This window comes from Balaenoptera acutorostrata, chromosome 3 (assembly GCF_949987535.1).
Source record: "Balaenoptera acutorostrata chromosome 3, mBalAcu1.1, whole genome shotgun sequence".
NCBI lineage: Eukaryota > Metazoa > Chordata > Mammalia > Artiodactyla > Balaenopteridae > Balaenoptera > Balaenoptera acutorostrata.
The window spans coordinates 127,160,953-127,177,499 of NC_080066.1; the positions used below are offsets into that span (position 1 = coordinate 127,160,953).

General features: G+C 36.1%; 1 pseudogene; it reads right to left on the reverse strand.

Annotated features, from left to right (window-relative positions):
• Positions 1-7,597: 7,597 nt before the first annotated feature.
• On the reverse strand, positions 7,598-7,909 carry LOC103014810 (ATP synthase subunit g, mitochondrial-like; annotated as a pseudogene).
• Between the last annotated feature and the right edge of the window lie 8,638 nt (positions 7,910-16,547).

Consider the following 16,547-nt stretch of genomic DNA (forward strand, 5'->3'; position numbering starts at 1 on the left):
TTAACTTTCAAAAACATTCTATTTGGATTTTGTTCCATATTAAGAATATTTTAGGGGCTTCCCTGGTGGCGCACTGGTTGAGAATCTGCCTGCCAATGCAGGGGACATGGGTTCGAGCCCTGGGCTGGGAAAATCCCACATGCCGCGGAGCAACTGGGCCCGTGAGCCACAATTACTGAGCCTGTGCATCTGGAGCCTGTGCTCCGCAACAGGAGAGGCCGCGATAGGGAGAGGCCCGCGCACCACGACGAAGAGTGGCCCCCGCTTGCCGCAACTAGAGAAAGCCGTCGCACAGAAACGAAGACCCAACACAGCCAAAAATAAAAAATAAATAAACAAATAAAGTTATATTATATTAAAAAAAAAGAATGTTTTATAAGATATTTCAGAGGACGTTTATCCCTCTTTTTAAATAGACTAAAGGGAATATGATACAATATCTATGAATGAGTGTAATTAAACCCTTTGCACTCAGAGATTATATCTTCAAAAACTATAAGGTAACCATGACACATGACTATATTTAATAATCATGCTACTAATTATTATAAATTAAATTCTCTAGGATGTTAATATTGAAGGTGCGATGTTAGACGTTTCTAAACAACCAGCTATTCACTTTTAAACAGAAAGTTTATTTTTATTCTGTCTTAATACTAAAATATCCTTATTTGTTTACATTTCTTAAATATTTTAATAATTCACTTTATTAGTACTATAAAAATTAGTAATATTTATCCTCAGGGTCCACTTGAAGCTATACCATCCTTGTATGCCATTCATATAGCCATGCTCCTGTTATAATGCCTTCTCTGTACCTGAAATAGTGAATGATGAATTGCTGGTAGGGTGTAGCAATACATTGTAAAGTTGCATTGGCTCCATACTCAGTAAAAAGGCCAAAAAAAAAAAAAAAATGAAGAATCATTCAGACTTACCTCACCTTATATAGAGCAGATTATCTATTATGTGTCTCCTCAAACACAAATAAATGCTCCGCTCATTGGTGATCCAAACCCAATGGATGAGTTTTTACTAATTAATTCCAATGATACCTTGAAGATATCTCTCTGGATGAATTATGGGAAGTATTATAAATGGTAATACATTTTAATATATTTAAGCTTAACATTATCTGGCTTCTATTAGAGATAATGTTTAAAGAACTTATGGTTCTTGCATAAATTTTCTGCTGACGCTTCACATGGTTTTCAGATATTTGGAAGAAACCAATTGGACTTAAGGTTCTTAGGTAGTCTTTAATATCTGCTGTATTATTGACAGGTATTGAACTGGATTGCATAGATAATAAAACCACACTTCTATTATAATGACATGAAAATGAAAAGAACCAAAGAATTGACTCAAGTAGCCATGGGGTAGGCAGCACTGTATGACAGTCCTTTGTGTGCTCATTGATATGATCTACCTTTTCTTGAAATTTAAAACTAATGTAGTTAAATTGTATGTATTTAAACATACCTTTGAATAAAATAACATTTTCTATGTAAAAGTATTTTAAAAAAATAAAGATAATGGCACTGCATTTTGAAACTAATACAATACAGCCCAAATATTATTCACAGGAAGTTTCTTGCCTTTAAAATTGTTTTAATAAAAGATGAGATTATTAAAATAACTATTCAAAGCCTTAAAAAAGATTAAACCTTATAAAAACTTAAGGAATTGGACAAAGTTTAAAGTTACACATTGATTAGAAAAGAAAAAGCAGAATAGAGGAATGACTAATAACTGGTCTATTGAATGAACAATTAAAAGAATAAAAAGAATAAAGCCAGCAAATCTCTGGAAAATTTGACTGTAGGAGATAAACATACAAAAAAGAAAAAAAGAACAACCAAGATTGGAAATGAGGAAAAATCCTGCCAAAATTTTTAAAGGAAATTGTTAATTTTTATAAAAATAGGATATAAAGTTATATGTACACATATATTGAAATATTCAGCTATTCTCACCTCTAATAAACTTATATAGCTTGGAGCTTGATAGTCTATGGTTTATGAGCTAGAGATATACCAGTGAAGTTTACATCCGGCTGACCTCTCCAGGTGCCGATGGAAATACTCTACTTGCATAGTGCTCTGATGGCTTTGGCAGGTGAGAGAGAGAATAATTGCATCCATCTTCTGCCTTTTGTTAGAGATATTGTTTAGGGGTCTAAGGTATTACAGAATTTAAGCAATTCAGCTTCTTAAATTTATACATGCGCCTCTTTTTTTCCCCAGTGTACATCACACCACCAAATGGTTAGAAAAGGATACTTTCAATACAGCCTCAATATTGCACCTCAGACCACCATTCCCTCCCTCACCTCTGGCGTGTGGTGGTTTTTTGCCAGTCGGCTTCCTCATAATGATTTTTTTTTTCTTAATATGCTCATTAATCCCCCATGAGATCTAACTCCTCCACATCAACATACACATTCCTTAATGTGCCATAAGCCCAATTAATGATAAAGATAGTTTGTTTCCTTGTTTGTTGATTGGTTGGTTGGTTATTATTGTTTCTACAATTAAAGCATCTCTTGGAAGGATAAAATGAAATTGTCATTGTTGTCCTGTTGCTATCCATATGTTGAAGACTTGATATTCCACAAAAGAAATGGAAGTGATAGATACACAATAATATAGCAGTTGCCATGGCACCCCGATTTCTTACACAATATAGTTCATGAAACAATATATATAGGGAAACTTGGGCATGTTATCCTGTATAAAATATATATGGAAGTCTAGCTTCCCCATTAACAGACCCTAATTCTTTTGGCTGGCAATAATTTTAGGATCTCAGTTGATCATGGGTCTCTCCAAAACCAGAAGTTATTTTCATTGCATGTTCTGCTAGTATAGATTTGGCCTATTTTTCACCTCTGAGTGATTGATTCTGGTGACAATGAGTTGCCTTTTCATTGCAGCAAAAGAGAACGATTTCAAATCGTTGTGTGTAATCAGTCCAAGGGAGAGAAGCCAACCAAGCCTCTAACTTGAAGATATTTCCTGTTTCAATTTTCATTTTATCTCTCTGATTCATCTTTTAATCACAGAATGCTATTGTCTGATGGAAATGCAATGTTGGAAATTTAAACATGGCATAATTTAGTATATTTCGCTGAACGTCAGAAGAGAAAAATCTCTTTCCTTTCTCAGGCACCCAGCTACTTTTTAAAAAAATGACTACTTATGAGTTGAAATATCATTACTACAAAAATAGAATGTGAAAGATCACGCCAAAATGCACAGATATTCTTACCAGCTTTTCAAAGTGATTTCAAATGTGGTACATTTTCAGTTCTGTACTGATATTTGTTTTCCAAAGATGATTATTTGGATACAAATATAAATATGTTTGTATGTATCTTCATAATCTTTAATGATATGTCTGCATGAGATAGATACATATAGAGATATACAGCAATATTAGAGCAAATTAAAGATATACAGTAATATAAGCTTCCTTAGAATGGTTTATCTAGTATTTTTTTTTACTTAAAAAATTGCTTAATGAAAACAGAAAAAAGAAGGAAGAGATCCATTTGAAAGCAAAAAACTGACAAATCTAAACTTTGATCTTCATAAATATCAATAAAAAATTCCCTGAGCTCATTGTTTCTGAAGCTTGTCTACACATTAGAATCAACTGGGGATCTTTTAAAACTTCAAAGCCCAGGACACATCCCAGCCAAATTAGATCATAAAGACATTCTTACAGAGTATCTTCTAAAAACATTAGAGCTTTGCCTTTCACATTTAGGTTTTTAATTTCCCTAAGAAAAGTTGGAGTTCTAATTAACTTTTGGGACAACATCAGCATTCATTGAACCCATTTCTTGTTTTTGAGTTTCATTTTTTGAGTGCTTCTAACTATATATAAGGACTGATACTTTAGGAACTTTATTCTTTATTAAAAGTCTGTCAAAGGAAAAAAGGAATATTTTTAATAAAACTCATTCTATCTGCAGTTACCATATGATACGTGGAACCCTTTTATAAGTTAAAGTTACATAACAGGATCTCAGTGATCTTATTTTTCTGTATCTTGAAACACCCGGCTATTTTATCATAGTGGGGATTGTCATTACTCATCAATTATTATCAATGATGCTTTAAAAAAGATTGAAATAATAAGAAAGTAGAAGATTAATGCATTTTTTTCTACAAGGCTCATGCTGAAATGAAAAGAAACAAACCTTTGTCATTGAATCATTCTTATTTTTCTTATTGCCTTATCCAAAATATTGTAACCATTTCTCAAAAAGTAAAGAAGATGATTCGAAACATCATCTCTGGAGTATTGTCTTACCTTTCTTGAACACAGTTGAGAATTTTCTGCTTATAATGGCGAAGAGAAGAAAATTTATGAAAGAAGAGTTTTCACAAATATGATATGAATCAGGAGATAAATCAGGAGGTGAGGCAACACCACAATGAACCCTAGACTCTTAATAATGAAGTAGATTTTATAAGCACAGTCTCAGCTATGAGTCTTCAGATTATGATGTCCGAGATGAACTTTCTCAAATTCAAAAATCAACAAGTGAACAATATATTTCTAAGGATAAATGGAAAATATGATATTCTCATTCAGTTAGTCATTCAGCTGGAATGACATCATTGCACAAAATTTTGCAACAAGAATCTGGACATTTTTAGGATGGACCTAGAGGATATTATGCTAAGTGAAATAAGTCAGACAAGGAAAGGCAAATACTGTATGATTTCACTTATATGTAGAATTTATAAAACAAAACAAATGAACAAACAAAACAGAAACAGACTCATAGATACAGAAAACGAACTGTTGGTTGCCAGAGGGAAGGGAGATGGGAGGGTTAGGCAAAATAGGTGAAGGGGATTAAGAGGTACAAACTTCCAGTTATAAAGTAAGTCATAGGGATGTAATTACAGCATAGGGAATATAGACAATAATATTGCAACAACTTTGTATAGTGACAGGTGGTTACTAGACTTATTGCGGTGATCAATTCATAATGTATATAAATGTCAAATCACTATGTTGTACACCTAAAACCAGTATAATGTTGTATTCAACTATATTTCAATTAAAAAAGAATCTGAACTTTTTTTTGAAAGGATGTGTGACAATATTCTTTCATCTTTTATTATGTTTATTCACCAAAATGTTCTTGATATGCTCATAAGTGGACAAATGCTAAGAGTAAGAATTGGAAAAAGACATTGGAAGGAAATAGATGGTGTAGATGTGAAACAAAATCCACTGGTTTCATCAATCTAGTTCGTATTTATAAACCTAAAACTGAGACTACTTTCCAATTTTGGAGCAGAAGAAAAACACCGTGAGCTGTCAGAGTTTCAAAAAACTTTTTCATTGTGTATTGATTATATAAGTGCTAAAAGAAGAACAAGAAGTAAGGATGAATTTGAAACTATTAGAGATGTATTTGCAATCTGGAACCAATATTTATAAGCTGGATATGTTCATCATTCATACATTGCAATAATGAAAAGTTGGTTTTATTCAGAAGATATTGTCCATTTTAGGTATATATCTTCAAAAATAGGAAAATATAGAATAAAATTTGGACTAGCCATGTTTAAATTCTCATTAAAATTTCTAATAAAATAGCCTCTAAATATCTCTTTATTCTTAGTTCTGAAATTATCCATGACTTAAAAATCTAAAAAATTAAGATCTCTTTGGAACAAGATATTATATGGTGATGAATGTTTTTTTGTTTTGTTGGGGTTTTTTTGGCATACTGAATTTTTTTCCACAGTTGACACACTATTTTCCTAACACAACTGATTCAAAAGACCATGCTTCCCACTGTCCTTTAGTGTCACCTCTGCCATATATCTGCATTGTGGATATTGTGTCTGTTTCCAGGACCTCTATTCTATTCTATTTATTTATTATAAATTTATTTATTTATTTTTGGCTGCGTTGGGTCTTTGTTGCTGTGCATGGGCTTTCTCTAGTTACGGTGAGCGGGGGCTACTCTTTGTTGTGGTGTGCAGGCTTCTCATTGTGGTGGCTTCTCTTGTTGCGGAGCACAGGCTCTAGGCGCACGGGCTTCAGTAGTTGTGGCCCACGGGTTCAGTAGTTGTGACTCATGGGCTCTAGAGCACAGACTCAGTAGTTGTGGCGCATGGGGTTAGTTGTTCCGCGGCATGTGGGATCTTCCCGGACCAGGGCTTGAACCCGTGTTCCCTGCATTGGCAGGCAGATTCTTAACCACTGCGCCACCAGGGAAGTCCCTCTATTCTATTTAATTGGTCTGACTTCTATGCTGCCGTAAAATCTCACTGTCTTAATTACTTTGCTTTATAGGAAACCTTGATATTTAGAAAACCAGTCCTCCCTCCACCTTCTTCCTCAGCAGTAACTTATTTATTTTTAGTCCTTTGAGAAATTAAATACATTTTAGAATCTGCTTATATTTCATCAAACATAGAATTTTAATGATAACTGCATTGAATTAATAAATCACTTTGGGTAGCTTGACATCTTTATACTATTGAGTCTTTAAATCTACATACATATTACTCTATCTGACCAGTCATATTAGTTTTCTGGAACTACCTTCCATCCATCCTCGTAATTACTCTGAAAAAACTATAGCCTATTTAGCAAAAGTTAGTAGCCAGAGATAGGTTTCTGATAAAAGGTAAGAAAAGAGATCTATCCTCTAAGAATTTTGGAATTGGGATAGAGACAGATATCTTAAACTCAGTTGTTTTCTGAAGAGTAGAGGGATTTGCCTAAAAAGCAGAGGAACTGGTCTGCAGCATGAGAAAAAAAACTGAAGGAAGTTACAGAAGGAAAGAATGTGAAAACAAAGAGAGATTGAGGACAGTCAACCCGCACATTTCGATTTGTTCATGAGACACAGCTGCATTTTTGTCTTTATGTTCTGTGAAATACATATGCTTATAATAAAATTTTCTCTTTTCTGAAGCCAAATTAAGTTCAACTTCTTTTGTTTGCTGTTGAAACATTCATAATTATCACAGTTCTTTCTTATAGGCTATTTATCAATAATGATTATTTCTTAGGCATTACTTTTCCTTCAGATTCATAATTCATAGTCAATTTAGAAATTATAGCTTTAAGGACAATTTCATCATACTTTATAGAAAAATTCTTAAGTGTGCTTATGAATGATTGGTAATAAAGTCATACAACATGACTTAGGAATTCTGGTAAAAATGATGGGAAGGGTTTGAAATTGTTAATTTGAAATAGCCTTGATTTTTGGAAAATATTTGTCTTTGAAAAAGACATCAAAAAATCTATGTCAAAAACTGATAATAGATTTTCCATTTATTGATGTTTCTTACTTTTTAAGAATAAAGGCCTAATCTAATAACTTCTGATTGGTAATCATATACTGCTACTTTGGGTTAGTAATACTTTTACAAAATGAAATCTAGGTTTTAGTGTCTAATTATTATACCAACATTCATGGACAAAGTTGAAATAAATTTTGGTTAAACACTGAAAACTTTTTTTTTTTGACACTGTCTTATTTTATTCAAATAGCAGTCTGCTCACACATGGTCCAAGAACACCCAAATAATAAAGCAAAGATTGGTCTTCAGACATCATAGCCAAGGATGCCACGCTTGCCTATGATCTCGCCAACATTAAACCACATCCACACCTCAGTGGCCACCAAACCATTCAGTAGAGCTTCCTTAACTGTGAGCTGTTTGAAGCTACCAGTTTGAGCACTACTGATAATGTTTTTCAAGCTCTGAATAGCTGTAGGGATCTCAGCAGGGGTTGGAGGAACCAGCTCAACCTTAGCATAGTGCCAAAATGTGACCAGTCAAGGCTTCGAGTAAGTCACGGCAGCGTTGACCAGCACCGGGGCCTTCTCCATGAGGTTACGGGCAAACTGGGCCATGGTTCTAGTACGGAAAGCCCATCACCCCGAGTGACCGGCTTGAAAACTTTTAATTCTGAGCCAACATATGGATTTTTTAGCTCTGTACAAATACATAAATTACGCTTATCTTCTGTTTACAGGAATAATAAATACAAACACACTTAAAGCTGCCTTATAGTGAAAATCACAGCTTATAATATGGAATTAAATATTGGTGAAACTTTAAACAGTGTTTGGAAAGCTGAGCGTTATTGAAGTAGACTTCTGGAAAGGTTAGCTTTTTTTTTTTTTAAAACAAAATTCATGTTTTATTTAGGTGGAAATAAACTATACAAAATTGGTTTTCTTCACCAAAAATAACAGCAGTATTTTCTGTATTATTCCTTATAAGTGTTTCATAAAGGCTAAGGTATAAATAATCCTATATGCAAATATCCCAGCTCAAAATACCCCCCTAGCTGAAATGATCACTTGAGTATGAAAGACTTTGAGCAAGGTTAGAAAAGCTACTTAGCAGGATATTGCAATAGACGAATGAGAGTTAATGGATCTTTGTGTTACTTATATATCTATTGGAGCAATAGAAATAATGAGTGGATGGATAAAGAATATATATTTGAGATAGAACTACGTACGACTTGCTGATGAATTTGATGTCAAGGTTTAGAGAGGAAATAATGATTACTCCTAGGTTTTTGGCTGAGCATTTAGTGTGTACAGTGGTAGCATTTCCTGACACAGAGAACATTGGAACAGAAATAGGCTTTCATGGGAGTGAAACCGTGCAACTCAGATTGGACTTGAACCCACGTGCCGGTACTCGAACCCAGCCTAAACCCAGATTGGGACTTGAACCACTGTTAGTTGAGATCACACACCTTGTCTCAGGACTTAATGAAGCTCAGGTTCTTTATGTCTCATCACAGAAAGAATTCACTGAGAGACAAAATGATAGGTAAGTGGATTTATTTAGAGAGATACACATTCCATAGACAAGAATGCAGTCCATCTCAAAAGGCAAGAACAGCCTTGGGAGAAACACAGTCCACAGACAGAGTGTGGGCCATCTCAGAAGGCAAGAGGCCCTGAAATATGGCGTGGTTAGTTTTTATGGGCTGGGTAATTTCATAGGCTAATGAGTGGGAGGATTATTCCAACTATTTCGGGGAAGAGTTGGGGATTTCCAGGAATTGGGCCACCGCCCACTTTTTGGTCTTTTATGGTTGGCCCTGGAACTGTCATGGCACTGGTGGGTGTGTCATTTAGCATGCTAATGTATTACAATGAGGGTATAATGAAGTTCAAGATCTACGGGAAGTCAAATCTTCTGCCATCTTGGACCTAATACCAGTTTTTGTCATGTCCTATGGCTATGTCATTCTTTAAAGGTTTTGCCCTACCCCGTTCCCTCCTGCTTCAGGAGTAGGACTGTTGGGGAAATGACTTACTACTAGACTGTTAAATATTAATATATGTGTGTGTGTGTGTGTGTGTGTGTGAGAGAGAGAGAGAGAGAGAGAGAGAGAGACTGAGAGAGAGAGAGAGGAGTTTGGTTGACTTATTCAGGGGAGAATCAAAGTTAGAAAGGAGGATAAATGGGAGGCAGTTGATCAAGATGGCCTTAAAATTTCCCTCAGGTTGACTAAACGTTAGACAGCCTTCTGACTCTTAAGCTCCTGATCTCCCTTTTCCTAGAGCATTTACTTTAGATCACTTGTAAATTCCCCTTAGGATATAAATCTTTTTAAAAGCCTTTTGCCAGTTTTATAACCCATGAATGACTTTCTCAAGGACCTGAGGGCCGTCCCTTTGAAATGTAATCATCAAGGAAGGTAAAGTCCTTATCTCTCAGTTTCTGGAGGAAAGCAGGAACCTAACTTCAATGGGCTCTAAATAGGCAAACACAAATAGCCTAATAAGAGTTATACATTTGCAAACTCAGACATAACTCACTATACTCAACATCTCCCATTGATTAACCTTCCCTGTAACTTCTTTTAAATTAATGGAACATGACATTTAGGCCCTTGCTCCTGTGATCTCAGGACCAGCAACAGCAGCCGTCCTGGGTGCTGGTTGGAAATGAAAAGAGTTCAAATCCCAACGCAGGTCTACTAAATCATAATCTGCGTTTTTAGTTAGATCCTCAGGGGATTCATATACACACTAAAGTTTGAGAAACACTGCATTAGATTACCTAGGGAGGGAAACTAGACTTCAAAGGCAGTGGGGGTGGGTAATGAAGAATGAAACAGTGGACTGGTTGTGTAGTTAAAGTTGAAATATTATTAGAGTGTGGGCTGTAGAATAAATTAGATGGAAGGATGGGCTAGCCTGGCCAAAGAGAGGGATGTGGATATAAGGTGAGTTAGTGCGGTTGTTGATAATAGCATGGTCAAATGTACAATCACAATAGGGTTGACTGGCAGTAATCTGGGGGCTAGATTCGTCTTTGAGAGGTCTTTAAAGGTTATGGCTGTCTAAGTAAGTATATTGGGCAATGGCATGAGTATCAAATATTTTGTGTTTTTAAAAGTCAAGGGAAGGAAGCATGGTTTAGAAGTATCAATAACACCCTTGTGTTATCTTCCAGTTGTGAGGTACATACGAAGGGGAAATTAAAAAGTAGCCTTGTCTTGAGAGGGCTAGGTGGAGGCTGTGACCTCAGGAAAGAGCCAGGATTTAGATGAGACAGGAGTTGGCAAACTTTCTGTACAGGTCCACCTAGCAAATATTTTAGGCTTTGTAGGCCACCTGGTCTCTGCCACAGCTACTCAACTCTGCTCTTATAGTGGGAAAGTAGCCATAGACCTTATGTAATTGAATGAGTGATTCAATAAAACTTTATTTACAAAAAATAGGCATCAGGCTGAATTTGACCTGGAGGCTATAGTTTGCAGACTCCTGAGTTAAGGTATCAAGGTAAAGAAAGTGATGATGATGATAGTATGGGGATATTTAATCCTGGATTTCAGAGGAATCTAGAAAACACTGGGATGCTGAAGAGCTGTGGTAGATTTGTGTCAAGTTAGGAGATATATAAAGCAGTGTGGCACAAACTGTGAGTGAGCCGGGATTTCTGCTGGTAATGTAAATAAAAAGCAACATGAGGCATGGAAAAGTAGTCCTGATATTCTTTAAAAATTTTGAATTAACCACATATTTCACAATATTTTATACATGCACAATAATATAAACTGTATAGAAGCTATATAAAACAAGATGAAACTCATGTGTCCAGGTTAAGGAACAGGATGTTAGGAATATTTTGAAGCCCCTGTGCGTCCCCTCATATTCTTATTCATCTCCTCTCTCCAAAGGCGAGCTCTGCTCTAAATTTTGTGTTTATCCTTTCCCAGTTTTTCTGTACCTGGAACTCAGTTAAAGAACAAATCTAGAATTTAGAAGACTGAATAGAGACCTCTGGAGAGATTGAGAAATTTCTCTCCCAGAGGTGTGTATTTACATTACAAAGGCAGATAAAATCTGATGTCAGTCATCCATTTACATTCCAAAGGGTTAAAAATTGGGAAACTTCCTCTTCACTTCCCAGAGAAGATTTGTTTATCCCAGGAAGATAAAGTTTATTTCTCTCTCTCTGGAGGAGAGGGAGGCAGCTGGGCAGTGTGTAATCCCTATTTGCTCCCAGAATTATAATTTTGGGGTTTTTCTCCTTTGGGGCAAGAAACCTCCTTTGTGCACTTGCAGGCCCAACCATATGGCTCTCATTGCATCAGCTGGAAGGCGGAAAATGAGGTATGGGGAACAGAAGTGCTTACTGTTGTATTAGTAATCTTCCCTGATCCAGAAACCTCATGTTTGCTTTCAGGACAAAGTAAACGAATATAGATATCCAACACCTACCATCATCAACAGCAAATACATATTCTTGTCAAGTGTGCCCTGGGTTCTGAGAGTTCAGAAGTCCTATTTCTCCAAGGTATACAACAGGTTCACCATGGACACAGCAAGAGCTTTATTGAATTATAAGCTGTGTCATCTGCCTGGAACTTTGGGCTTCCCATGTTCAGGGGCTAGCAGATGAGAAGATTCATCGCAGGGGCAATCGACTTGCTTTATCAGAAGGTAGGGCTGCTGTTACACAGTAGGGACAGGGAAGAATATGTTCATCTACTTGGGCACTGCTTGATAATTCCTTATATAATTTTAATGGTCAGTGGACAGGTGTAACCACCACAACCTGGGAACATAGTGTCCAAGGCTCAGACCCCTCAAGGATGAGGCACTGTGTCACACTACCCAGTAAGAAGTGCTAGCTTAGGAGAGAAGAATCTACAATGGGTGGTAGAAGACAGAGATGATGTCTGTTATAATCCTGACAGCAGCTGCAGTGGTGATGACTGTCCTTTGTCCCAGTGACCGTCCTTTTATACGTTTCCACTAGGAAAAGAAGCCTATAATCCTCTATGAGCCACTCCCAGAATTTATAAGGATATTCAAGAAGCACAAGGAGTAGACTTCAGTGGACTCTATGCTGCACTGCCAAGATCCTTCTTTAAGATTGAAGGACTTATTCTCTCAGCCTCTGGGAGCACTCTGGCAGACAGCCCTCAGTTGTCATCTCACCCAAAGTCATATTCCCATCTTGGGGCAGCCCACATCCAGTGACTGTTCAATGCAGGAGTATAAAGGCTTTATAAAGTATAAAGGCTGCTTCTACTGACCACCTTCTCCCTCTGCCCCTCCTCCTTTCTTCCCTGTCCACAGCTGTTGATTCCAAGAGTAGTCCCTTATAACTCCCCAGATGCTAATTTCAGTCACTTGGTCTGCTTTGTTGGGAACCCCAGCAATAACACACAGCAGTTAATGAATTATTTTTAAAATATGTGTCTGAATGATGTGTTACTTTGAGGGATAAATATTGAAAGGGTCAGTTTATAGAAGTTAAAAAGAAATATTCTTAAAGTTAGAGTTAAGGGGAAAATACAAAACCTGCTGGCAACATTGACTGGAGCTAAAACACCTGATACAGCACCTTCCCTCCAGGAGGAATGAAAATTCGCGGAGTATGGGACTTTTGCTTCTCAACTGTGTGGCAATAACGGTAGCAGTGACTTTACCCAGGAGCTTGTTAGGCTATCAGGTTCCACCCCGGAGCTACTGAATCAGATTTTGCATTTTACAAGATCCCAAGGTAATTCCTATCCAGTGATTTAGACCAGTGATTCTCAACCCTGACTGCAAAATAGAATCACCTATGAGCTTTGAAAAAAATGCTTATGCCTATGCCTCATTCTAAATAAATTCCATTAGAATCTCTGGGATATGGTGTCCAAGCATTAGTATATTATAAAAGTTCCCAAGGCCTTTTATAATGCATAGCCAGATTTAGTACTCATTGATACAAAGGGTCTTCAAGATTTCTTTTCCCCTGTAATGTCTTAGGTTAGTTACAAATGCCTATGAAATCCCTTTGGATTCCCATCACTAAGTCTCCATTTTTCTCTTAGAATTTTTAAGTTGTTTATCTCCTTTCCATTCTTCCAACCTCAGAAAATCAAAATCTGAAACTGTATACTGATCAGTTTGTTTATTGTCTGATTCTAGCCTCTAGAAATTGCAGCTTTCTATCCTTTCTTCTCAATGGACTATGGATAAGGTGAAACTAATAAATGGCCATAAAGCTTAGCTTCCAGGTACAAAACCAGTGCTCATACTCCTTTCAAAATGCTGTTTCAGTTTGGTTAGAAGGATCTTTAATTTCAATGTATTTTTTGGGTCAGTCAATGAAGTTTGGCCCCAAGACAAATCATTCAATCCTTTGTTTCTTCCCAGTGCTTTGAGACATAGGACCAAAGAAAGGGATGAAAGTATATAAATAGCTACAATGGTATCCAATTCCCAGACCACTGATTCTTGCTAAAGCAAACAAGTACAGAAGACAATTGGAAAAAAAAAAAGCCCATCACTTCTTTCTACATAAAATAGGAGATAATTCAAATAGATTGAATTATGTAGACCTGAATAAAATAACATTATTTTTATTAAAAAAACACACGTATTACATAGTAATTTTAAATATGCTTGGTGTGTAGGTCTTTCTCCACATGTTCTAGAAACCTTTCATTGACTAAAATAAACCAGTGAAATATAGGAAAAGGACATAATAGTTTAATATTTCGAAGTTATTTAATGATAAATGAAGAAAATCTATCAGTATGTCTAAATAGAAGTTTATTTGCATGAATATTCCTTGTACACTAAAGCCCATGTGAAAACAAATATATATTTAAAACATACATTAGATCTAGGAATATTTTATCACTGTCAAGGTGAAAGAACAGAAGAAGAAAATTTTGCTCATGTAAGTGGAAAATTTATCAAACTGCTATTAAAATTTGGAATTTGGCAGTTTTTTCATTATTATTTTTTTAATTTTTTAAATAAATTTATTTATTTTATTTATTTATTTTTGGCTGTGTTGGGTCTTCGTTGCTGAGCACGGGCTTTCTCTAGGTGCTGCGAGCGGGGGCTACTCTTTGTTGCGGTGTGTGGGCTTCTCACTGCGGTGGCTTCTCTCGTTGTAGAGCACAGGCTCTAGGCACGCGGGCTTCAGTAATTGTGGCACGCGGGCTCAGTAGTTGTGGCTCGCAGGCTCTAGAGCACAGGCTCAGTAGTTGTGGCTCACGGGCCTCGTTGCTCCGCGGCATGTGGGATCTTCCCAGATCAGGGCTCAAACCCGTGTCCCCTGCATTGGCAGGCAGATTCTCAACCACTGCACCACCAGGGAAGCCCCTGTCATTATTATTTTTTACTTAGGAAATAATATTATTATTTTTTTCTGAAGAGAGAATACATTAAGATTCTCATATGGGAGAGAATCAACCAAAGGTCAAGAAAAGAAACTTCTTCACAAATTATAACATGTGTGGTAACTTACTGAAACATTTAGTGACTTCAAGTAACTATGCATATGCATCCAGATGTTAACACTGGACCTCATGTTACTGTCGGTTGCCTTTATACATGAGTGACCAAATCCTACGCTTGAGATGGTGAAAGGGAAACCTGCAGGAATGGCCAATGCATGTTCACATGGAATTCTGCATTCCTTGGCTTTTTATACAAACTCTTTTAAAGATCATGATATCTCAACATGTATTCAGGACTATTTCCACTTTTAAGGAGTGGTAGTTTATCACTCATCTCTTTAGACCTTCAATTGGCTAAAAAATACTGACTGGCTTTATTATATATTTTCTTTCTTTCATTTCCCCCTCCTCCCCAATTTAGATAATTCTTTCCATTGGCTTTAGCCATCTAAAATTTCTCATAATTATACATTCATATACAGATATCCTGCAGGCAATTATTTCCTTAGTGTATTTGATTGTGTTTTCCCCTATCTTACAATTGCCTTGACCAAAAGAAATGAGAGACCTAGAGATAATTTGAAACTATTTTTGAAATATTTTGAAAATAATTTTGAACTGGAATACTTTATATCTTCTTTACAAATTCTAGCAAAATGATACTATCATTTTTCTGACTATATACATGCCTAAGGAGTCACACTGGTCTTGTAGCAGCATAGACATATTAACTTTGAAGACTTGAAATTATATCACTATAAGTTAACTGCCAAGATGAAAACTTGTTAATTTGATTTTTCAGGTAATGGAAGATTGAATACATTTTATGAATACTTGTGAAAATTCAACATGTAGAAAAAAATTCATTTATAGTCCTCTAAAAACTCACGAATGGAGTTGTTTCACCTTGTGAATAACGTCAGGCCCAACTCTTTTCAGAGTAAGAAGTAATATTTACCATTTAGCTCTAAGGAAGGAGAAGGAATCTCATTTGTGTTTATGACTGAGAAATTATTTGTTAGCTTGTTGAATAAACTCTTGTCATTAGGTAACCTTTTAAAATGTGTTTCCTTCAGAAAATTGAGATCACTTAATATCTGAAATATAAAAGGGATTTATAAGAAGGGAGGCTTTATATCAACAGGGTATGAAACTTCAAGTATTTTGATAATGTGTACAATTTAATTATTACAGCCTTTTAAAGACCATGTCAAAACTTCAGTTATTTCTAGCTGTGGCATCTGCCCTCAAGTAGCATGTTAATTAATTAAACATTTTGCCTACATGGGTTTTTGCCCACAGATATTAAAGAGTATTGTTTGGGCAGTTTTCAAGGCTACTGTTAAAAATGATAGAATCACAGAATCATTGGCAGAATCCAGTCGTGTCATGGTGTGATGACAGGTTCTCTGACAGCAGAGCCTAGGGAAAATACTTCTGTAAACAGCCTTCCCAGATTAAGAGAAAAAAATCCTGTTACCCCTTTTCCCCTCTGCTCTTGCTCTTCTTATCTGTTAATTTTTCTTTCCACTATACCAACAGCAGCCTGGTAGCTTTAGTAACTAAGTGCTTTGGCCTCATGAGACAAGAAGCTTATCAAACTTTTCAAACTTGAAAACCCATTCAGTTATCAGCAACCCAGTGACTGTCACAAACAGTATGTGCTGTGAATCACCACAAAGAAATGAAAAAGGTCCAAGTAACAAGTGCTCCAAAAATGTTTTCTGCTTCATGCTTAATTAACTCAGATGATAAGTCTTCGATGCATAAACATGTGAACGTTTTCACCAGAACATATTGTCAACAACCCAGGGAAACATTAT